Source organism: Chiloscyllium punctatum, chromosome 33 (genome assembly GCF_047496795.1).
Source record: "Chiloscyllium punctatum isolate Juve2018m chromosome 33, sChiPun1.3, whole genome shotgun sequence".
NCBI lineage: Eukaryota > Metazoa > Chordata > Chondrichthyes > Orectolobiformes > Hemiscylliidae > Chiloscyllium > Chiloscyllium punctatum.
The window spans coordinates 56,637,815-56,661,396 of NC_092771.1; positions in this window are offsets into that span (position 1 = coordinate 56,637,815).

Sequence of the window (23,582 nt, forward strand, 5' to 3'; positions counted from 1 at the left end):
TGATGGAGTGAGTGTGAGGGGGTCAGGGTGACATGAATGGAGTGCCTGTGAGGTGGTGAGGATGACAGTGATGGAGTGAATGTGAGAGGGTCAGTGTGATGTTGATCTAGTGAGTGTGAGGGGGTGAGAGTGACGGTAATGGAGTGATTGTGAGGGTTTCAGGGTGACGGCGATGGTGTGAGTCTGAGGGGGTCAGGGTTACAGTGATGGTGTGAGTGTGGGGGGGTCAGTGTGACGGTGATGGTCTGAGTGTGAGGGGGTGAGGGTGAAGGTGATGGAGTGTGTGTGAGGGGGTCAGTGTGACGGTGATGGAGTGAGTGTGAGGGAGTGAGGGTGACAGTGAAAGAGTGATTGTGAGGGGGACAGGGTGACGGTGATGAGGAGATTGTGAGGGGGTCAGGGTGACGGTGATGGAGTAAGTGTGAGGGGGCCAGGTTGATGGCAATGGAGTGAGTGCGAATGGGTCAGGTTGACGGTGATGGAGTGAGTGTGACGGGGCCAGTGTGATGGTGAATGAGTGATTGTGAGGGGGGTCAGTGTGATGGTGATGGATTGAGTGTGAGGGGGCCAGGTTGAAGGCGATGGAGTGAGTGTGAGGGGGTCAGGTTGACGGTGATGGAGTGAGTGTGACGGGGTCAGTGTGATGGTGATGGAGTGATTGTGAGGGGGGGTCAGTGTGACGGTGATGTAGTGAGTGTGAGGGGGTCAGGATGACAGTTATGGAGTGAGTGTGAGGGCATCAGGTTGACATTGATGGACTGAGTGTGAGAGGGTCAGGGTGACAGTGATGGAGTGAGTGTGACGGGGTCAGTGTGACATTGATGTAGTGAGTGTGAGGGGTGAGAGTGACGGTGATGGAGGGATTGGGAGTTGGTCATGGTCACGCAGATGGAGTGATTGTGAGAGGGTCAGTGTGACGGTGATGGAGTGATTGTGAGGGGGTCAGGGTGACGGTGATAGAGTGATTGTGAGGGGGTGAGGGCGACGTTGATGGAGTGATTGTGAGGGGGTGAGGGTGACGGTGATGGAGTGAGTGTGAGGGGGTCAGAGTGACAGGAATGGAGTGCATGTGAGGTGGTCAGGATGACAATTATGGAGTGAGTGTGAGGGCATCAGGTTGACATTGATGGAGTGAGTGTGAGAGGGTCAGTGTGACATTGATGTAGTGAGTGTGAGGGTGTGAGAGTGACGGTGATGGAGTAATTGGGAGTTGGTCATGGTCACGCAGATGGAGTGATTGTGAGGGGGTCAGTTTGACGGTGATGGAGTGAGTGTGAGGGGGTCAGTGTGATGTTCATAGAGTGAGAGTGAGGGGGTCAGTGTGACGGTGATGGACTGAGTGTGAGGGTGTCAGGGTGATGGTGATGGTATGAGTCAGGGTTACAGTGATGGTGTGAGTGTGGGGGGGTCAGTGTGACGGTGATGGAGTGAGTGTGAGGTAGTCAGGTTGACGGTGATGGAGTGAGTGTGAGGGGGACAGGGTGACGGTATTGGAACGAGTGTGAGGGGGTCAGTGTGTCCGTGATGGAGTGATTGTGAGGTGGACCAGTGTGAATGTGATGGAGTGAGTGCGACGGGGTGAGGGTGATGGTGATAGAGTGATTGTGAGGTGGTCAGGGAGACGGTGATGTAGTGAGTATGACTTGGTCAGAGTGACAGAGATGGAGTGAGTATGAGTGGATCAAGGTGACAGTGATGAAGTGTGTGTGAGGGGGTTAAGGTAACAGTGATGGACGAAGTGTGTGGGGGTCAGGGTGTGGTGATGGTATGAGTCAGGGTTACAGTGATGGTGTGAGTGTGGGGGGGTCAGTGTGACGGTGATGGAGTGAGTGTGAGGTAGTCAGGTTGACGGTGCTGGAGTGAGTGTGAGGGGGACAGGGTGATGGTATTGGAACGAGTGTGTGTGAGATGGTCAGGTTAACAGTGATGGAGTAAGTGTGAGGTGGTCAGGGTGTCGGTGATGGAGTGAGTGTGGGGGGGGTTCAGTGTGACCATGATGGAGTGAGTGTGAGGGGGTGAGAGTGCCGGTGATGTAGTGATTGTGAGGTGGAGAGGATGACGCTGATGGAGTGAATGTGAGGGGGTCAGAATGACGGTGATAGAGTGACTGTGAGGGGGTCAGTGTGACGATGATGGAGTGAGTGTGAGTGGGCCAGGGTGACGGTGATGGAGTGACTGTGAGGGGTTCAGGTTGACGGCGATTGTGTGAGAGTAAGTGGGGTGAGGGTGTTGGTGATGGAGTGAAAGTGAGAGGATCCGGGTGATGGAGATAGAATGTGTGTGAGGGGGTCGGGGTGATGGTGATGGAGTGTGTGTGAGCGTGTCAGCCTGACGGTGATGGAGTGAGTGTGAAGTGGTCAGGGTGACGGTGATGGAGTGTGTGTGAGGGGGTCAGGGTGACGGAGATGGAGTGAGTGTGAGGGGTCAGTGTGACAGTGATATTGTTAGTGTGAGGTGGTCTGGGTTACAGTGATGGTGTGAGTGTGTTGGGGGTCAAGGTGAACGTGATGGAGTGAGTGTGAGACCATCAGAGTGACAGTTATGGAGTGAGGGAGAGGGGGTCAGGGTGACGGTGATGGAGTGAAAATGAGGAGGTCAGGGTGACGGTGATGGAGTGAGTGTGAGGGGTCAGTGTGACAGTGATGGAGTGATTGTGAGGGGGATGAGTGTGACGGTGATGGAGTGATTGTGAGGGGCTGAGGGTGACGGTGATAGAGTGATTGTGAGGGGGTCAGTGTGACGGTGATGGAGTGATTGTGAGGGAGTCAGGGTAGCTTTGATGAAGTGAGTGTGAGGGAATCAGAGTGAGGATGATAGAGTGAGTGTAAGGGGTGAGGTTGATGGTGATGGAGTGAGTGTGAGTGGGTCAGGGTGAGTGTGATGGTGTCTGTGTGAGTGTCACAGCGAGCGTGATGGTTTGAGTGTGAGAGGACAGGTTGACAATGATGGAATGTGTGTGAGGTGTCATGGTGATGTTGAAGGAGTGAATGAGATGGGGTCAGGATGAGGGTAATGGAGTGAGTGTGAAGGGGTTAAGGTGACGGTGATGGAGTGAGTGTGAGGGTGTCAGTGTGACGTTGATGGAGTGATTGTGAGGGGGCAAGTGTGACTGTGAAGGAGTGAGTGTAAGGGTTTCAGGGTGACGGCGATGGTGTGCTCTGAGTTGGTCAGGGTTTCAGTGATGGAGTGAGTGTGAGGTAGTCAGGTTGACGGTGATGGAGTGAGTGTGAGGGGTACAGGGTGACGGTGATGGAGTGAATGAGATGGGGTCAGGATGAGGGTGATGGAGTGAGTGTGAAGAGGTTAAGGTGACGGTGATGGAATGAGTGTGAGGGGGTCAGTGTGACGTTGATGGAGTGAGTGTGAGGAGGTGAGAGTGATGGTGTCTGTGTGAGTGTCACAGCGAGCGTGATGGATTGAGTGTGAGAGGAAGTGGCAGTGATGGAATGTGTGTGAGGTGTCATGGTGATGTTGAAGGAGTGAATGAGATGGGGTCAGGATGAGGGTGATGGAGTGAGTGTGAAGGGGTGAGAGTGGTGGTGATGGAGTGAGTGTGAGGTGGTCAGTGTGACCATGATGGAGTGATTGTAAGGGGGCCAGTGTGACGGTCATGGATTGAGAGTGAGGGAGGTGTCAGTGTGACGGCGATGGAGTGAGTATGAGGGTTCAGGGTTACAGTGATGGTGTGAGTGTGAAGGGGTCAGTGTGACAGTGATGGAGTGAGTGTGAGGGTGTAAGATTGACGGTGATGTTGTGAGTGTGAGGTGGTGATGCTAAAGGTGATGGAGTGTGTGTGAGGGGGTCAGGGTGACAGGGATGGAGTGAGTGTGAGCGAGGCAGGTTCAAGCTGATATAGTGAGTGTGAGGGGGTCAGGGTGTCGGTGATGGAGTGCGTATGAGGGGGTCAGTGTAACGGTGATGGAGTGAGTGTGAGGGGGTCAGTGTGACAGTGATAGAGTGATTGTGAGGGGGTCAGGGTGATGTTGATGGAGAGATTGTGAGGGGGTGAGGGTGACGGTGATGGAGTGAGAGTGAGGAGGTCACGGTGACATGAATGGATTGCATGTGAGGGGGTCAGAATGACAGTGACGTTGAGATTGTTGGGGGGGTCAGGGTGACAGTGATGGTGTGAGTGTGCGGGGTTGAGAGTGACGGTCTGGAGTGTGTGTGAGTTGGTCAAGGTGACGCTGATGGAGGGATTGTGAGGGGGTCAGTGTGATAGTGATGGAATAAGTGTGAGGGTATCAGGGTTACAGTGATGAGTGTGTGTGGGTGTGTCAGATTGACGGTGATGGATTGAGTGTGAGGGGGGTCAGTATGACAGTGATGGAGTGAGTGTGAGGGGGTGAGAGTGACGGTGATGTAGTGATTGAAAGGTGATCAGGGTGACGGTGATGGAGTGAGTGTGAGGGGGTCAGAGTGACGGTGATGGAGTGAGTGTGAGGGGGTGAGGGTGACGGTGATGGAGTGAGTGTGAGGGGGTCAGGGTGACATGAATGGAGTGCGTGTGAGGGGGTCAGAATGACAGTGGTGGAGTGTGTGTGAGATGATCAGGTTGACAGTGATGGAGTAAGTGTGAGCTGGTCAGGGTGTCGACGATGGAGTGAGTGTGGGGGGGTCAGTGTGACCGTGATGGAGTGAGAGTGAGGGGTCAGTGTGACAGTGATGTAGTGATTGTGACGTGGTGAGGGTGACGCTGATGGAGTGAGTGTGAGGGGGTCAGATTGACGGTGATGGAGTGACTGTGAGTGGTTCAGGTTGGCAGCAATAGAGTAAGTGTAAGTGGGTTGAGGGTGTTGGTGATGGAGTGAATGTGAGAGGGTCCAAGTGATGGAGATGGAATGTGTGTGAGGGGGTCGGGGTGATGGTGATGGAGTGTGTGTGACGGTGTCAGGGTGACGGAGATGGAGTGAGTTTTAGGTGGTCAGGGTGACGGTGATATTGTTCGTGTGAGGTGGTCTGGCTTACAGTGATGTTGTGAGTGTGTGGGGGGTCAAGGTGAACGTGATGGAGTGAGTGTGAGACCATCAGAGTGACAGTTATGGAGTGAGAATGAGGAGGTCAGGGTGACGGTGATGGAGTGAGTGTGAGGGGTCAGTGTGACGGTGATGGAGTGATTGTGAGGGGGTCAGTGTGACGGTGATGGAGTGATTGTGAGCGGGTCAGGGTGACATGAATGGAGTGCGTGTGAAGGAGTCAGGATGACAGTGATGGATTTTGTGTGACGGGGTCAGGTTGACGGTGATGGAGTGATTGTGAGGGGGTCAGGGTGACATGAATGGAGTGCGTGTGAAGGAGTCAGGATGACAGTGATGGATTTTGTGTGACGGGGTCAGGTTGACGGTGATGGAGTGAGTGTGAGGGGGTGAGAGTGACCGTGTCTGTGTGAGTGTCACAGCGAGCATGATGGTTTCAGTGTGAGAGGACAGGTTGACAGTGATGGAATGTGTGTGAGGTGTCTTGGTGATGTTGAAGGAGTGAATGAGATGGGGTCAGGATGAGGGTGATTGAGTGAGTGTGTGGGGGTCAGTGTGACATTGATGGAGTGAGTGTGAGGGGGTGAGAGTGACGGTGATGGATTGAGTGTGAGCGGGTCAGGGTGACGGTGATGGTGTGAGCGTGAGGGGGTCAGGATGACAGTGATGGAGTGATTGTGAGGGGGTCAGGTTGACGGTGATGGAGTGATTGTGAGGAGTTGTGGGTGATGGTGATGGAGTGAGTGTGAGGAGGTCAGGGTGACTAGGATGGAGTGCGTGTGAGGGGGTCAGGATGACAGTGATGGAATGTGTGTGAGGGTGTCAGGGTGACGGTGATGGAGTGATTGTGGAGCGTTCAGTGCAACGCTGATGGAGCGATTGTGAGTGGGTTACTATGACGGAGCTTGTGTGTGTGTGAGGGGGTCAGTATGACATTAATGGTTTGATTGTGAGGGGGACAGTGTGACGGGGATTGTGTGTGTATGTGAGGGATCAATGTGACGATTTTGGAGTGACTGTGAAGGCGTCACGGTGAGTGTGATGGAGTGTGTGTGAGTGTCACGGTGAGGCTGATGGCTTGAGTGTGAGATGGCCAGCTTGACAGTGATGGAATGAGCGTGAGGAGTCACGGTGATGGTGATGGAGTAATTGTGATGGGTTCAGAATGAGGGTGATGGAGTGAGTGTGAGGGGTTCAGGGTGACAGTGATGGAGTGACCATGAGGGGGTGAGATTGATGTTGATGGAGTGTGTGAGTGGGTCAGGGTGATAGTGATGGAGTGAGAGTGAGGGGGTCAGGATGACATTGAAGGAGTGTGTGTGAGCAGGTCAGGGTGACGGTGATGGAGTGAGTGTGAGGGGGCCAGTGTGACGGTGATGGAATGTGTATGAGGGGGTCAGATTGGTGGTGATGGAGTGAGTGTGAGTGGTCAGTGTGACAGTGATGGAGCGAGGATGACAGTGGTGGAGTGAATGTGAGCGGGTCAGTGTGACCGTAATGATGTGAGTGTGTGGAGGTCAGTGTGATGGTGATGGAGTGAGTGTGAAAGGGTGAGGGTGACAGTGATGTAGTGAGTGTGAGTGTTTCAGGATGACAATCGAGGTGTGTGTGTGAGGGGGTCAGGGTGACAGTGATGGAGTGAGTGTGATGGGGTCAGTGTGATGGTGATGGAGTGAGTGTGAGGGGGTCAGTGTGATAGTGATGGAGTGAGTGTCAGAGGGTCAGTGTGACAGTGATGTAGTAAATGTGAGGGTGTCAGGGTGACAATCATGGAGTGTGTGTGAGGGGGTCAGGGTGACAGTGATGGAGTGAGTGTGAGGGAGTGAGGGTGACATTGATGGAGTGAGTGTGAGGGGGTCAGGATGACGATGATGGAATGTGTGTGAGTGTGTCAGGGTGACCGTGATGGAGTGTTTGTGAGGGGTTCAGTTTGACGCTGATGGAGTGAATGTGAGGGGGTCAGTGTGATGGAGATTGTGTGCGTGTGAGGGGGTCAGTGTGACATTGATGGTGTGATTGTGAGGGGGTCAGTGTGAGGGAGATAGTTTGTGTATGGGAGGGGGTCAGTGTGACGGTGATAGAGTGACTGTGAAGCCGACAGGGTGAGTGTGATGGAGTGTGTGTGAGTGTAACGGTGAGGGTGATGGCTTGAGTGTGAGTGGGCCAGGTTGACAGGAATGGAATGAGTGTGAGGTGTCACGGTGATGGTGACAGAGTGAATGTGATGGGGTCAGGATGAGGGTGATGGAGTGAGTGTAAAGGGGTTAGGGTGACGGTGATGGAGTGAGTGTGATGGTTTCAGGGAGACGGTGATGAAGTGCCAGTGAGGGGGTCAGGGTGACGTTGATTGAGTGTGTGAGGGGGTCAGGGTGACAGTGATGGAGTGAGAGTGAGGGGACCAGTGTGATGGTGATGGAGTGAATGTGAGGGGGTGAGGTGACTGTGTTGGAGTGAGTGTGAGGGGGTGAGGTGACTGTGTTGGAGTGAGTGTGAGGGGGTGAGGTGACTGTGTTGGAGTGAGTATGATGGGATCAGATTGGCGGTGATGGACTGAGTGTGTGTGGCCAGTGTGACAGTGATGGAGTGAGTGTGAGTGGTCAGTGTGACAGTGATGGAGTGAGTGTGAGGTTGTCTGGGTAACAATCATGGAGTGTGTCTGAGGGGTCAGGGTGACAGTGATGTAGTGAGTGTGAGGGGGTGAGTGTGACAGTGATGGAGTGAGTGTGAGGGGGTCAGTGTGATGGTAATGGAGTGTGTGTGAGGGGGTCAGGGTGACGTTGATGGAGTGAGTGTGAGGGGGTCAGGATGACAGGGAAGGAGTGTGTGTCAGGGGGTCAGGTTGACGATGATGGGCTGATTGTGTGGAGTTGATGGTGATGGTGATGGTGTGAGTGTGAGGGGGTCAGGGTGACTGGGATGGAGTGCGTGTGAGGGGTTCAGGATGACGGTGATGGAGTGATTGTGGGGTTCAGTGTGACGCTGATGGAGTGATTGTGAGGGGGTCAGTGTGACGGAGATTGTGTGTGTGTGTGTGAAGGCGTCAGTGTGACGATGATGGAGTGACTGTGAAGGCGTCAGGGTGAGTGTGATGGAATGTGTGTCAGTGTCATGGTGAGGCTGATGGCTTGAGTGTGAGATGGCCAGCTTGACAGTGATGGAATGAGTGTGAGGTGTCACGGTGATGGAGTGAATGTGATGGGGTCAGGATGAGGGTGATGGAGTGAGTGTGAAGGGGTAGGGTGATGGTGATGGAGTGAGTGTGATGGGTTCAGGGAGTCGTCGATGGAGTGAAATTGAGGGGGTCAGATTGACTTTAATGGAGTGTGTGAGGGGGTCAGGGTGTCAATAATGGAGTGAGTGTGAAGGAGTGAGGGTGACTGTGGTGGAGTGAATATGAGGGGGTCAGATTGGTGGTGATGGAGTGAGTGTGAGTGGTCAGTGTGACAGTGATGGAGTGAGTGTGAGTGGTCAGTGTGACAGTGATGGAGTGAATGTGAGGGGGTGAGGATGACAGTGGTGGAGTGAAGGTGAGGGGGTCAGTGTGACCGTAATGGTGTGAGTGTGTGGAGGTCAGTGTGATGGTGATGGAGTGAGTGTGAGAGGGTGAGGGTGACAGTGATGTAGTGAGTGTGAGGGTGTCTGGGTGACAATCATAGTGTGTGTGTGAGGGGGTTAGGGTGACAATGATGGAGTGTGTGTGAGGGGGTGTGGCTGACAGTGATGGGGTGTGAGTGTGAGGGGGTCAGTGTGACGGAAATGGAGTGAGTGTGAGGGGGTCAGTGTGACAGTGATGACTTGAGTGTGATGTGTCATGGTGATGGTGACGGTGTGAGTGTGAGGGCGTGAGGGTGACGGTAATTGGAATGAGTGTGAGGGGTCCAGTGTGATGGTGGTGGAGTGAGTGTGAGGGTGTCAGGGTGACAGTGATTAATTGACTGTGAAGGGGTCAGGGTGAGTGTGATGGAGTTTGCGTGTGGGTCACGGTGAAGGTGATGGTTTGAGTGTGAGAGGGCCTGGTTGACAGTAATGGAATGAGTGTGAGATGTCATGGTGATGGTGATGGAGTGAGTGTGAGGGGGTCAGGATGATGGTGATGGAGTGAGTGTGAGGGGGTCAGGATGATGGTGATGGAGTGAGTTTGTGGTGGTCAGGGTGAGTTTGATGGAGTGAGTGTGAGGTGTCACTGTGATGGTGATGAAGTGAGTGTGAGGGGGTCAGGATGAGGGTGATGGAGTGCGTGTGCTGTGTTTAGGGTGAGTTTGATGGGTTGAGTGAGAGGGGATCAGAGTGAAGATGATGGAGTGATTGTGAGGGAGTCACGGTGAAGATGATGGAGTTATTGTGAGGGGGTTAGAGTGATGGTGATGGAGTGAGTGTAATGTGTCACGGTGATGTTCAAGGAGTGATGTGAGGGGTCAGCGTGATGGTGATAGTGTGAGGGTGAGGGAGCCGGGTTGAGTTTGATGGAGTGAGTGAGGGGGCCAGGGTGACGGTGATGGAGTCAGTGTGAGGGGGTCTGGTAGACGATGATGGAGTGAATGTGAGGGAAACAGGGTGATGGTGTGAATGTGAGGGGGTCAGGTTGACGGTGATGGACTGAGTTTGAGGGGGTCAGTGTAAAGGAGTGAGTGTAAGCGGGTTATTGTAATGGTGATGGCGTGAGTGTGAGTGTGTCAGGGTGAGTTTGATGGAGTGTGAGGGTTCAGGGTGATGGTGATCGAGTGAGTGTGAGGGTGTCGGGGTGATGGTGATGGAGGGAGAGTGAGGGGGTCAGGTTGATGTTGACGTGGTGAGTGTGACAGCATCAGGGTGAGGGTGATGGAGTGAATGGGTGGGGGTCAGGGTGACATTGATGAGTGAGTGTGAGGGGGTCAGTGTGACAGAGACGGGGTGACTGAGTGGGTCTGGGTGATGGGGTCGAAGTGAGTGTGAGGGGTCCAGGTGATGTAGATGGAGTGAATGGGTCAGGGTGACAGTGATGGAGGGAGTGTGAGGGTAAGTGTGTGGGTGATGGAGTGCGTTTGAGGGAGTCAGCGTGATGGTGACTGGGTGAGTGTGAGGTGATCAGTGTGATTGTGAAGGAGTGAGACTGATGGAGTCAGGGTGAGGGCGATGGAGTGAGTGTAAGGGATTCAGGGTGATGGTGAGGGAGTGAGTGTGAGGGGATCAGGGTGAGTGTAATGGAGTGAGTGTGAGGAGTCAGGGTGACAGTGAGGGAGTGAGTGTGAGGGGATCAGGGTGACGGTGATGGAGTGATTATGAGGGGGTCAGGGTGAGGGCAATGGACTGAGTGTGAGGGGGTCAGGGGGACAGTATTGGAGTGGTGTGAGCGATTCAGGGTGACTGTGATGGAGTGAGAGTGAGAGTGTCAAGATGATGGTGATGGAGTGAGTGTGAGGCAGTCAGGGTGAGGGTGTTGGAGTATGAGGGAGTCAGGGTGACGGTGACGGAGCGAGAGTGAGGGGTACAGGGTGACGGTGACAGAGTACGCATGATGGGGTCAGGGTGATAGTGATGGTGTGAGTGAGTGGGTCAGTGTGACTGTGATGGTGTGAGTGAGTGGGTCAGGGTGACTGCGATGGAGTAATTGTGAGGGTGTCAGGGTGACAGTGATGGAGTGAGTGCGAGGGGATCAGGCTGATGGTGATGGAGTGAGTGTGAGGGGGTAAGTGTGACTGTGATTGAGTGAGTGAGTGGGTCAGTGTGACTGCGATGGAGTGATTGTTAGGGGCTCAGTGTGATGGTAATGGAGTGAATGTGAGTGTGCAGGGGGATGGTGACGAAGTGAGTGTGAGGGGGTCAGGGTGATGGTGATGAGGTGAGTGTGAGTGGGTCAGGATGACTGTGACAGAGTGAGTGTGAGGGGATCAGGATGACTGTGATGGAGTAAATGTGAGGTGTCAGGGTGACAGTGATTTAATGAGTGTGAGGGGGTCAGCGTGATAGTGTTGGAGTGGGTGTGAGGGGGTCAGGCTGACTGGGATGGGTTGAGTATGAGGGGGTCAGTGTGACGTTGATAGAGGGAGTGTGAGGGGGTCAGGGTGATGGTGTTGGAGTGAGTGTGAGGTGGTCAGGATGACTGTTATGGAGTGAGTGTGAGAGGGTCAGGGTGACGGTGATGGAGTGAGTGTGAGGGGGTCAGGGTGACGGAGATGGAGTGAGTGAGATGGGGTCAGCGTGACAGTGATGGAGTGAGTGTGAGAGGGTCAGGGTGACGGTGATGTCGTGAGTGTGACAGGGTCAGGGTGATGGTGATGGAGTGAGTGTGAGGGGGTGAGGGTGACGGAGATGAAGTGAGTTTGAGGGGATCAGGGTGATGGTGATGGAGTGAGTGTGGGGGGGTCAGGTTGATGGTGATGGAGTGAGTGTGAGGGGGTCAGGGTGACGGTGATAGAGTGAGTGTGAGGGAGTCAGTGTGATGGTGATGAAGTGAGTGTGAGGGCGTCAGGGCGACGGTGATGGAGTGAGTGTGAGGGGGTCAGTGTGATGGTGATGGAGTGAGTGTGAGGGGTTCAGTGTAACAGTGATGGAGTGAATGTGAGCTGGTCAGGGTGACGGTGATGTAGTGAGTGTGAGAGGGTCACTTTTTTCGGTGACCGAGTGCGTGTGAGGGGGTCAGCATGATAGTGACACAGTAAATGTGAGGGGGTCCGAGAGATAGTGATGCAGTCAGTGTGAGGAGGTCAGGGCGATAGTGATGCAGTAAGTGTGTGTGTTCAGGGTGACTTTAATGCAGTGAGTGTGAGGGGTTCAGGCTGATCGTGGCACAATAAGTCTGAGGGGGTCAAGGTGACAGTGATGTACTAAATGTGTGGGCTCAGACTGTCAGTGATGCAGTAAGTGTGAGGGAGAGAAGCTGGTGGTGACGCAGTGACGGTGATGGTGTTAGGTTGATCGTGATGCTGAAAGTGTGAGGGGGATCAGTCTATAATGACACAGTAAGTGTGAGGTGTCAGGGTGGTAGTGACACATTGTGAGTGGATCAGGGTGACAGTGACGCAGTAATTGTGAAGAGGACATTGTGATAGTGACGCAGTAAGTGTGAGGGTCAGTCTAGAGTGATGCAGTAATTGTGAGGTGGTCAGGGTGACAGTGACAGACTAAATGTGAGGGGTCAGAGTGTTAGTGATGCAGTAAGTGTGAGAGGGAGAGGCTGGTAGTGACACAGTAAGTGTGAGAGGTTTAGGGTGACAGTATCACAGTTAGTGTGAGGGGGTCAGGGTGATAGTGACTCAGGAACTGTGAGGGGGTCAAGGTGATAGTGTCGCTGTAACTGTGAGGGGATCAGGGTGACACTGACGTAGTTAGTGTGAGGTGTTCAGGGCGACAGTGACGCAGTCAGTGTGATTGTACCAGGGTGATAGTAATGCAATAACTGTGAGAGGGAGAGGCTGGTAGTGATGCAGTATGTGTAAGGGACTCTATCTGATAGTATTGCAGTAGGTATCAGTGCGTCCAGCTCGTAGTGAAGCTGTAAGTGTGAGGGAGTCAGGGCGATAGTGATGCAGTAAGTGTGAGGGGGCCAGGGTATCAGTGACGCAGTAAGTGTGAGGGGGTCTGGCTCATAGTGACGTAGTAAGTATGAGCGGGTCAAGCTAATACTGTCAGAATAATTATGAGGTATCAGGGTGACAGTGACGCAGTAAGTGTGAGGGGGTGCCAGTGACATTGACGCAGTTATTGTGAGGGTGTCTGGGTCATAGTGACGCATCAATGTCAGGGGGTCAGGCTGATCGTGAAGGGGGATCAAGGTGATAGTGACAGATTAATTCTGTGGGGGTCAGGGTGACAGTGATGTAGTAAGTGTGAGGGTGTCACGGTGACAGTGACGCAGTAAGTGTAAGAAGGAAAAGCTGGTAGTAACACAGTAAGTACGATTACGTTCAGGGTGGCAGTGACGCAGTAAGTGTGAGGGCGTCAGGGTGGCAGTGACGCAGTAAGTGTGAGGGGGTCAGGGTGACAGTGAAGCTGTAAGTGTGAAGGGGTCAGGGTGACAATGACGCAGTAAGTGTGAGTGCGTCCAGCTCATAGTGATGTAATAAGTGTGAGTGGGTCAGGGTGGTACTGACGGAATAATTGTGAGGGGTCAGTGTGACAATGACACCGTTATTGTACGGGAGTCTGGCTCATAGTGATGCAGAAATAAAAGGGGTCAGGCTGATCATGAAGGTGGATCAAGGTGATAGTGACAGATTAATTGTGTAGTGTTCAGGCTGACAGTGACGCAGTTAATGTGAGGGGGTCAGGTGACAGTGACACAGTAAGTGGGAGGTGGTCACGGTGACAGGGACGCAGTTATGGTGTGAGTGTCAGGGTGACGATGACACAGTAACTGGGAGGGTGTCACGGTGATTGTGATGCAGTGCGTGTGAGGGGTCAGAGTGACAGTGACACAGCAACAGTGAGAGGGAGAGGCTGGTAGTGACACAGTAAGTACAATGGGGTCAGGATGGCAGTGATGCAGTAATTGTGAGGGGGTCATGGTGGCAGTGACACAGTAAGTGTGAGGGGGTCAGGGTGATTTTGATGCAGTCAGTGTGATGGGGTCAGGCTGGCAGTGATGCAGTAAGTGTGATTGGGTCAAGGTGATATTAACACAGTAAGTGTGAGGGGGTCAGGGTGATAGTGATGCAGTAAATGTGAGGGGGTCAGGGTGAAAGTGATGCAGTAAGTGTGAGGGGTTCAGGCTAATATTGATGCAGTAATTGTGATGGTGTCAGGATGGCAGTGACACAGTAAGTGTGGGGTGTCAGGGTGACAGTGATGCAGTAAGTGTGAGGGGGTCAGGGTGATAGTGATGAGTAAGTGTGAGTGGGTCACGCTGATGCTGTCGGGATAATTGTGAGGGATCGGGTTGACAGTGATGCAGTAAGTGTGAGGGTGTCACGGTGACAGTGACACAGTAAGTGTAAGAGAGAGAGGCTGGTAGTGACACCGCAAGTACGATTGGGTTCAGGGTGGCAGCGATGCAGTAAGTGTGAGGGGGTCAGGGTGACAGTGATGCAGTATGTGTGAGGGGGTCCGGCTCATAGTGACGTAATAAGTGTGAGCCGGTCAGGGTGAGACTGACGGCATAATTATGAGGGTTCAGGGTGACAATGACATGGTTATTGTGAGGGAGTCTGGCTCATAGTGACACAGCAATATATGGGGGTCAGGCTGATAGTGAAGGGGGATCAATTTGATAGTGACAGATTAATTGTGTAGGGTTCAGGGTGACAGTAACGCAGTAACTGTGAAGGTGTCACAGTGACAGTGACGCAGTAAGTGTGAGGGGGTCAAGGTGACAATGATACAGTAAGTGGGAGGGGGTCACGGTGACAGGGACGCAGTTATGGTGAGAGTGTCAGGGTGACAATGACACAGTAACTGGGAGGGTGTCACGGTGATAGTGGTGCAGTACATGTGAGGGGTCACAGTGACAGTAACACAGTAAGTGTGAGAGGGAGAGGCCGGTAGTGACACAGTAAGTACAAAGGGATCAGGGTGGCAGTGACGCAGTCAATGTGATGGGGTCAGGGTGATAGTGAGGCAGTAAATGTGAGGGAGTCAGGTTGATAGTGATGCGGTAATTGTGAGGGGGTCAGGGTGATAGTGACGCAGTAAGAATGATGGGGTCAGGATGATATTGACACAGTAAGTGTGAGGGGGTCAGGGTGATAGTGACGCAGTAAGTGTGAGGTGGCCAAACTGATAGTTATACAGTAATTGTGAGGGGGTCAGGGTGACAGTGACACAGTAAGTACGAAGGGATCAGGGTGACAGTGACGCAGTAACTGGGAGGGTGTCACGGTGATAGTGGCGCAGTACATGTGAGGGGTCACAGTGACAGTAACACAGTAAGTGTGAGAGGGAGAGGCCAGTAGTGACACAGTAAGTACAATGGGATCAGGGTGGCAGTGACGCAGTAAATGTGATGAGGTCAGGGTGATAGTGAGGCAGTAAATGTGAGCGGGTCAGGGTGATAGTGACACAGTAAATGTGAGGGGGCCAGGCTAATAGTTATACAGTAATTGTGAGGGGTTCAGGGTGACAGTGACGCAGTAAGTACGAAGGGATCAGGGTGACAGTGACGCAGTAAGTATGAGGGTGCCAGGGTGATAGTGATGCAGTAAGTGTGCTGGGGTCCAGGTGACAGTGACGCAGTAAGTGTGAGGGCTCATAGTGACAGTGACGCAGTAAGTGTGAAGAGTACAGGGTGACAGTGATGCCGTAAGTGTGAGGGTGTCAGGGTGCTAGTGACGCAGTAAGTGAGAGGGGTCAGGGTGATAGTGACGCAGTAAGTGTGATGGTTCGAGGTTATAATGACACAGTAAGTGTAAGGGGGTCAGGGTGACAGTGACACAGTAAGTGTGAGGAGGTCAGGGCGATAGTGACACAGTACGTGTGTAGGGGTCAGGGCGGTAGTGACACAGTAAGTGTGAGGGGATCAGGGTGACAGGGACACAGTGAGTTTGAGGGAGTCAGACTGGTACGAATGCAATAAGTGTGAGGGGTATTGGCTAGTAATGACGCAGTAAGTGTGACTGTGCCAGGGTGATAGTGATGCAGTAAGTGTGAAGGGCTCAGTGTGACAGTGACGCAGTAAGTGTCGTGGTGTTAGGGTGATAGTGATGCAGAAAGTGTGATAGGGTCAGTGTGACAGTGATGCAGTAAATGTCGGGGTGTTAGACTGATAGTGATGTAGAAAAGTGTGAGGGGGTCAGGGGGACAGTGACACAGTAAGTGTGATTGTACCAGGGTGACAGTCACGCAGTAAGTGTGAGGGGGTCAGTGTGACAGGGACACAGTGAGTTTGAGGGAGTCAGGCTGGTGGTGATGAAGTAAGTGTGAATGTGCCAGGGTGATAGCGTCACACTGAATGTGAGCGGGTCAGTGTGACTGTGATGCAGTAAGCATGACGGGGTCAGGGTGACTGTGATTCAGTAAGTGTGAGGTGAAGAGGCTAGTAGTGACACAGTAAGTGTGATGGGGCCAGGGTGATAGTGATGCAGTAAGTGTGAGGGGGTCAGGCTGGTATTGACAATATAAGTGTGAGTGGGTCAGGATGATAGTGACGCAGTAAGTGTGAGGGGGTCAGGGTGACAGTGACGCAATATGTGTCGGGATGTTAGGGTGACAGTGATGCAGAAAGTGTGAGGGGGACAGGGGGACAGTGACACAGTAAGCGTGAGGGGGTCAGGGCGATCGTGATGCAGTAATTGTGATGAGGACAGGGTGATAGTGATGCAGTAAGTGTGAGGGATCGAGGCTAGTAGTGATGCAATAGGTGTAAGGGGCTCAGTCTGATAGTGATGCAGTAAGTGTGAGTGTGTCCAGCTCGTAGTGAAGCTGTAAGTGTGAAGGGTCAGCAATGATAGTGATGCAGAAACTCTGGGGGATCAGGCTGACAATGATGCAATAATTGAGAGTCAGTCAGGATGATAGTGTCGCAGGAACTGTGAGGGGCTCAGGGTGATAGTGGCGCAGTAAGTGTGAGGGAGTCAGTGTGACAGTGACGCAGTAACTGAGCGACTCAGGGTGACAGTGATGCAATAAGTGTGAGGGGTTGAGGATAATAGTGACACAGTTACTGTGAGGCGGTCAGGGTGACAGTGACGCAATAAGTGTGAGGGGCTGAGGATGATAGTGACACAGGAACTGTGAGGGGGTCAGGGTGACAGCGATGCAGTAAGTGTGAGGGGTTCAGGATGATTGTGTCGCATTAACTGGGGTCGGGGAATAGCGACACAGTAAGTGTGAGGGGGTCAGGGTGACAGTGACACAGTAAGTGTGAGGAGGTAAGGGTGACAGGGACACAGTGAGTTTGAGGGAGTCAGGCTGGTAATGATGCAGTAAGTGTGAATGTGCCAGGGTGATTGCATCGCACTGAATGTGAGGGGTCAGTGTGACAGTGACGCACTAAGCTTGAAGGGGTCAGGGTGACTGTGATTCATTAAGTGTGAGGTGAAGAGGCTAGTAGTGACACACTAAGTGTGATGGGACCAGGGTGATCGTGATGCAGTCAGTGCATGGGGGTCAGGCTGGTATTGACACAGTAAGTGTGAGTGGGTCAGGATGATAGTGATGCAGTAAGTGTGAGGGGGTCAGTGTGACAGTGACGCAGTAAGTGTGAGGGGGTCAGAGTGATAGTGAGCAGTAAGTGTGAGGGTGTCAGGGTGACAGTGATGTAGTAATTGTGTGGGGTCAGGGTGATAGTGCAGTGAATGTGAGGCTGTCAGGGTGACAGTGATGCAGTAAGTGTGAGTGGGTCAGGGTGACAGTAACGCAGTAAAAGTGAGGGGGTCAGGGTGACAGTGAAACAGTAAGTGTGAAGGGATCAGGGTAACAGTGACGCAGATAGTGGGAGGGGGTCATGATGACAGTGACGCAGTCAATGTGAGGGGAGTCTGGGTGACATTAACGCAGTAATTGTGAGGGGGTCATGCGAGAGTGACGCTATAAGTGTGAGGGTATCAGGGTGACAGTGACCCAGTCAGTGTGATTGTGCCAGGTTGATAGTGATGCAATGTGTGTGAGGGGGAGAGACTGGTAGTGATGCAGTAAGTGTAATGGGCTCTATCGGATAGTGATGCAGTAGGTGTGAGTGTGCCCAGCTCATAGTGAAGCTGTAAGTGTGAGGGGGTCAGGGTGATAATGACGCAGCAAGTGTGAGGGGGCCAGAATGACAGTGACGCAGTAAGTGTGAGGGGATCAGGGTGACAATGACACAGTACGTGTGAGGGGGGTCAGACTGGTATTGACACAGTAAGTGTGAGGGGGTCAGGGTAACAGTGACGCAATCAGTGTGATTGTGCCAGGGTGATAGTGATGCAGTAAGTGTGAGAGGGAGAGGCTGGTAGTGATGCAGTAAGTGTAAGTGGCTCTATCTGATAGTGATGCAGTAGGTGTGAGTGCGTCCAGCATGTAGTGACGCTCTAAGAATGAGGGGGTCAGTGTAACAGTCACGCAGTAAGTGTGACGGGGGCCAGGGTGACTGTGGCGCAGTAAATGTGAGTGGGTCAGGGTGATAGTACGCAGTACGTTTGAGGGGGTCAGGATGATAGTGATGCAGTAAGTGTGAGGGGGTCAGGGTGGTAGTGACACAGTAAGTGTGAGGGGATCAGGGTGACAGTGACGCAGTAAGTGTGAGGGGGTCAGGGTGATAGTGACGCATTCGCTGTGTGGGGGTCAAGCTGAGAGTGATGCAGTAAAAGTGAGGAGGTGAGGGTTACCGTAATGCAATTAATGTGAGGGGGTCAGGGTAATTGTTTTACAGGAAGTGTGAGGGGGTCAGGGTAACAGTGATGCAGTAAGTGTGAAGGGCTCAGGGGGATAGTGACGCAGTAAGTGTGAGGTGGTCAGGGTGACAGTGACACAGTAAGTGTGAGGGGGTCAGGGATGACAGGGAAACCGTAAGTTTGAGGGAGCCAGGCTGGTAGTGACACAGTAAGGGTGATTGTGCCAGGATGATAGTGATGCAATGAATGTGAGGGGGTCAGGGAAACAGTGATGCAGTAAGTGTGAGTGGGTCAGGGTGATAGTGATGCAGTGAGTGTGAGGGGTTCAGGCTGGTATTGACACTGTAATTGTAAGTGGGTTAGGGTGTGAGCAACGCAGTAAGTGTGAGTGGGTCAGGGTGACAGTGACGAAGTAAGAGTGAGGGGGTCATGGTGACAGTGACACAGTAAGTGTGAACGGCTCTGGGGACAGTGACGCGGTAAGTGTGGGGGGTGTCAGACTGGTATTGATACAGTAAGTCTGAGGGGCTCAGGGTGACAGTGACGTGGTTAGTGTGAGATGTTCAGGGTGACAATGACACAGTCAGTGTGATTGTGCCAGGGTGATAGTGATGTAATAAGTGTCAGGGGGAGAGGCTGGTAGTGATGCAATAAGTGTAAGGGGCTCTATCTGATAGTGATGCAGTAGGTGTGAGTGTGTCCAGCTCGAAGTGAAGCTGTGTGAGGGGGTTCAGGGTGATAATGATGCACAACTGTGAGGGGGCCAGAATGACAGTGACACAGTAAGTGTGAGGGGGTCAGGGTGACAGTGACACAGTAAGTGTGAGGGATTCAGGGTGACAGTGAAGTAGTTAGTGTGAGGTGTTTAGGGTGACAGTGATGCAGTCAGTGTGATTGTGCCAGGGTGATAGTGATGTAATAAGTGTGAGGGGGAGAGGCTGGTAATGATGCAGTAAGTGTAAGGGTCTCTATCTGATAGTGATGCAGTAGGCGCGAGTGTGTCCAGCTTGTAGTGAAGTTGTAAGTGTGAGGGTGTCAGGGTGATATTGATGCAGTCAGTGTGGGTGTGTAAGGGGACAGTGACGTAGTAATTGTGAGGAGGCAGGATGATATTGATGCAGTAATGTGAGGGTGTCTGGGTGATAGTGATGCAGGAACTCTGAGGGATCAGGCTGATAGTGACACAATAAGTGTGATAGGGTCAGTGTGATAGTGGCCCTATAATTGTGAAGGGGTCCTGTTGATAGGAAAGTTGTAAGTCTTAGGTTTCACTCTGACTGAATCTCTCTCCCTCCTGTCCCTCCCTACCTCTCTGACAAACTTTAGCTCCCTGGTCCTTCTGTCTCCCTCTGACCCAGAGACTGGGGGTGGGGTTGATGGTGAGGCTGCATGTGGGGAGGTTGGGGTGAGATGTGGGAGGAAGGGAAAATGGGGTAGAGACTGAATTGTGGGAGGGAGACAGCGATGGTAGGAAAGTGAGAGTGAGAGTGAGCGGGGGGGAGAGGAAAGAGTGGAGGCAGGTGGCGAAACCAGGTTTGGGGGTGTGTGAGAGAGGGGGAGCGAGGGAAAGTGAAAGGAAGAGGTGGTGAGAAAGAGTTAGTCTGCAGAGAGAGACGGATAGAAATGTGTAGAAAGAGTGGGGGAGAGGAAATGGGGAGTCCAGGTTGGAGTGGGGGAACAGAGGGAGTTAAACCCAGCTCCTGAGTTCAGGGCGTGGTGCCCTCCCATTCCCTGAGGACCAGGACGTGGGGCTGAGTCTGACTCTCTCCAGCTCAGCTCCTCCAACTCAAAGACACACAACAACATCGGTCACTCTGCCGCTCAGCACGCTTTAATTAACATTTTTATTGTTTACAAATGGAAGTAATGGATGCAGTCAGTGGGATGGTGCCTTTTTTCGCCGGCCCCTTAGTTGATTTAAACATTGAAATGTTTCCCTGTAACCCCCCCGAGGGATAAGGATGGACAAACCAGCGCTACCCTCAGTCTGTTACCATCGCGACAGGCTGCTCCATCGCTGAAACACTGAACTGAAATGAGAAAATCCTGAATGGATTGATTAATTAGTGAATTTAATTGATTGATGTATTCGGGTGAAGGGATATTTCAGCACATTCTTCAGCTGCTGCCTGAACTTAGTCTGGGTCACGGCATAAATCGCGGTGTTTGTGCAGCAACTGAGGAGCTGCAGCATGAAGCCTAATTCCCGCACAGAGCGATGGAGAAACACAGACGTATACCCAATATCATCCATCCGGTACCATATAGAATACAGCATTAACATTGACCATAACAGGATGAAATTGGCCGAGATCACAAACAGTAAAATGATGGATTTTTTTCGGTTTCTCATTTCTGTGTCAGACTGAGGGTCCCCATTGGTGTGAGCGCGGAGTCTCCTGCGGGCTCTGCTGGTCACTAAAATGTGTCTGACGGTGAGAACATTGAGCAGCAGAATCAGGAGAAATGGGACACACGGGGTTAGAATGTGGTGGAGGAACTCGATTGTGACCCAGACACTGGACAATGCAACACCGCCTGTTAGATCACAAAACCAGGGGCGGTTCACCAGCCAATACCGAGCCTTGAGATTAAAATGCCAGAAAATTGGAAAACCCAGGCTGGGTATGAAAGAGGCCCCTCATCTCGCTTCACAGAGCTTCCCCTCTCTGCAACTTGTGATTCATTTGTTGGTCATGCTGTAGACCCAGATTCACTGTGAATACAGCCCATATACCTCACCCAACGATGGCTCACAAAATCCTCTGGTCTCCCTGACTGAAACATTCCATAACAGAACATCCATGAAAATAACACCCACTAACTCTCCAATAACAGAATGGGAGAACATCAGAAACAGGGGCATGTTGTTCACGCCCCAAGCCTGCCTTGCACTTCTTTAAGATCATGACTGATCTGCTCTTCGTCTCAAATCCTCTTTCATATCCAATTCTTCATAGCCCTCAACTCTCTGACAGGTCAATATCCATCTACCTCCTCTTCAAATACGTTCAGTCATCGAGCTCCCCGAACACCCTTGAGGAAAGAAATCCTGACATTCAATCCCACCTGTTTGAAGAAAACACTTGCTGCTCCTATATCATGGCCTATTGATGTGAACAAAAGGGGGTGAGACAAGGGTTCAGGTAAAAATGACTGGTCCCGCTATCAAGGCAGTGGTTGACTTCAGTTGACATCAAGGAGCTTAACAAAACTGAACTTAATGGGAATTAGAGTAACCTCTCCAGTGTTTGGGGTCAAACGTGGCACAAAGGAAGATGATGATCATCTCAGTCCTGGTCACCTCTGTGCGAGATCTTCAGAGTAGCTTCCTCTTCACAAACATCTTCAGCTGCTTCATCAATGTCTCCCTGGCCCCACTCTCCCCACCATAAGATCAAAAGTGGGGATGGTCACCGAACATTCCACAATGTTCAGAACATTTGGTCCCCCGTCAGCTCCTGAACTGGTCTTTGTCCGTAATTAGCAGGATCCAGACTCCATTGAGACTTGTGCTGTTAAAGTGTCCGTAACATTTAAGTAACAGCACTGTCTGACACTGCACATTGCCACAGTAAAGCAAGAGTTCATTCAGCACCTCACGCTAGTTTCAGAGGAATATGAGGAAGGCGTTCAGTCCATTGACAGTATTAGAGTAGAACAGGGACAGCCCATTCAGTGCCTCCAGCCTATTACTCAGGAAGAGAAGGAGTCTAGTGTGATGGACCTCACCAAAGCCCCTCGAAAATATTTGAAGGTGGTAGCCTAGATTCTAATGTTTTCTTATTTTAAAGGATATGTAAAGTATTTGTTCCAGATGCAATGTGACTGGTCAAACTACTTGGTGTGAAGCAAAACACCATCTACTTAAACATGAAAGATAAAATAAAACCAAAAGAAAGGAATTTAGAATAACGTAATTCTATTGGTTAAGTTAACAGAATAATAGATCTAGGAACTATTACTAATGAACTGTTCCAATATAGGGAAATCCCATAAACACAGCCCTTGGCAAAAAGGAATATTCAGACACAGATTGTCACAAACATTTCTCCAATCCAAGAATTAAAAACAATATCAAGAGAAATTTCAGAGAGAGTAGCAGTCAGGAGACATCCACTGAAGCTTCCAACTCTGTGGAGACCCCAATAATTTCTGATGTTACTGAGAAACCAAAACCCAGAGATCCGAATCTGTGAGAGCTGGTCACACCCATTCAGGCTGCATTAAAATTAACCTAAGGTCTCACTATCTGTTACACATGTGGTCTTAACTAGCCAGCTTGGTAACAATCGTTCAATCTCTCTCATAAAATAAACCAGGACAAAATAACCTCTTAAGCTGCAACATTGTCACACTAGTCAGTACAATGAGCTGTCAAACAGAACCAGGGTTAACCAGTCAGGGCCTTGGCCCTATCCAATCAGACGAGGTTGAAGGCAATCACTCTCTTGAGTCACTTACACAGGAACAGCAGGAGGCCATTCCCACCTCAATGCACTTACACGGGAGCAGGATGAGGTAATTTTTGCTGATTCCTGATGAATGTCTTATGCCCAAAACGTCGATTCTCCTGGTCCTCGGATGCTCTCCTCTCTCTCTCCCTCTCCCCCTCACCCCTCACCCCTCCTCTCTGCTTCCCTCTCCCTCTCCCCCTCCCCTCCTCTCTCTCTCCCTCTCCCTCTCCCTCTCCCTCTCCCCTCCCCCTCCTCCCCTCCTCTCTCTCTCTCTCCCTCTCCCCCTCCCCCTCCTCTCTCTCCCTCTCCCTCTCCCCCTCCCTTCCTCTCTCTCTCCCTCTCCCCCTCCCCCTCCCCCTCCCCCTCCTCCTCCCCGTCCTCCTCCCCCTCCTCCTCCCCCCTCCACCTACCCCCTCCTCTCTACTACCCCCCACTCCTCTCTCTCTCCCTCTACCCCCCTCCCCCGTCTCCCTCTTCCTTCCCACTTCATTCCTCCCCCTTCCCTCCCCCCTCCCTTCCACCCCCTCTCCCCCCTCCCCCTCTCTCTCCCCCCTCTCCCCCCTATCTCCCCCTCTCTCTCCCCCTCTCTCCCCTCTCTCTCCCCCCTCTCCCCCTCCCCCTCTCCTCCCCCCTCCCCCCTCACCCCCTCTCTCCCTTCCCCCTCTCACACCCTCCACTCCCCCTCACCCCTCTTCTCCCCCCTCTCTCTCTCTCTCCCCCTTCTCTCTCTCTCTCCCCTTCTCTCTCTCTCTCTCCCCCTTCTCTCTCTCTCTCCCCTTCTCTCTCTCTCTCTCTCTCCCCTTCTCTCTCTCCCCTCCTTCTCTCTCTCCCCTTTTCTCTCTCTCTCCCCCCCTTCTCTCTTCCCGCCCTTCTCTCTCTTTCGCTCCCCCTTCTCTCTCTCTCCCCTTCTCTCTCTCTCCCCCTTCTCT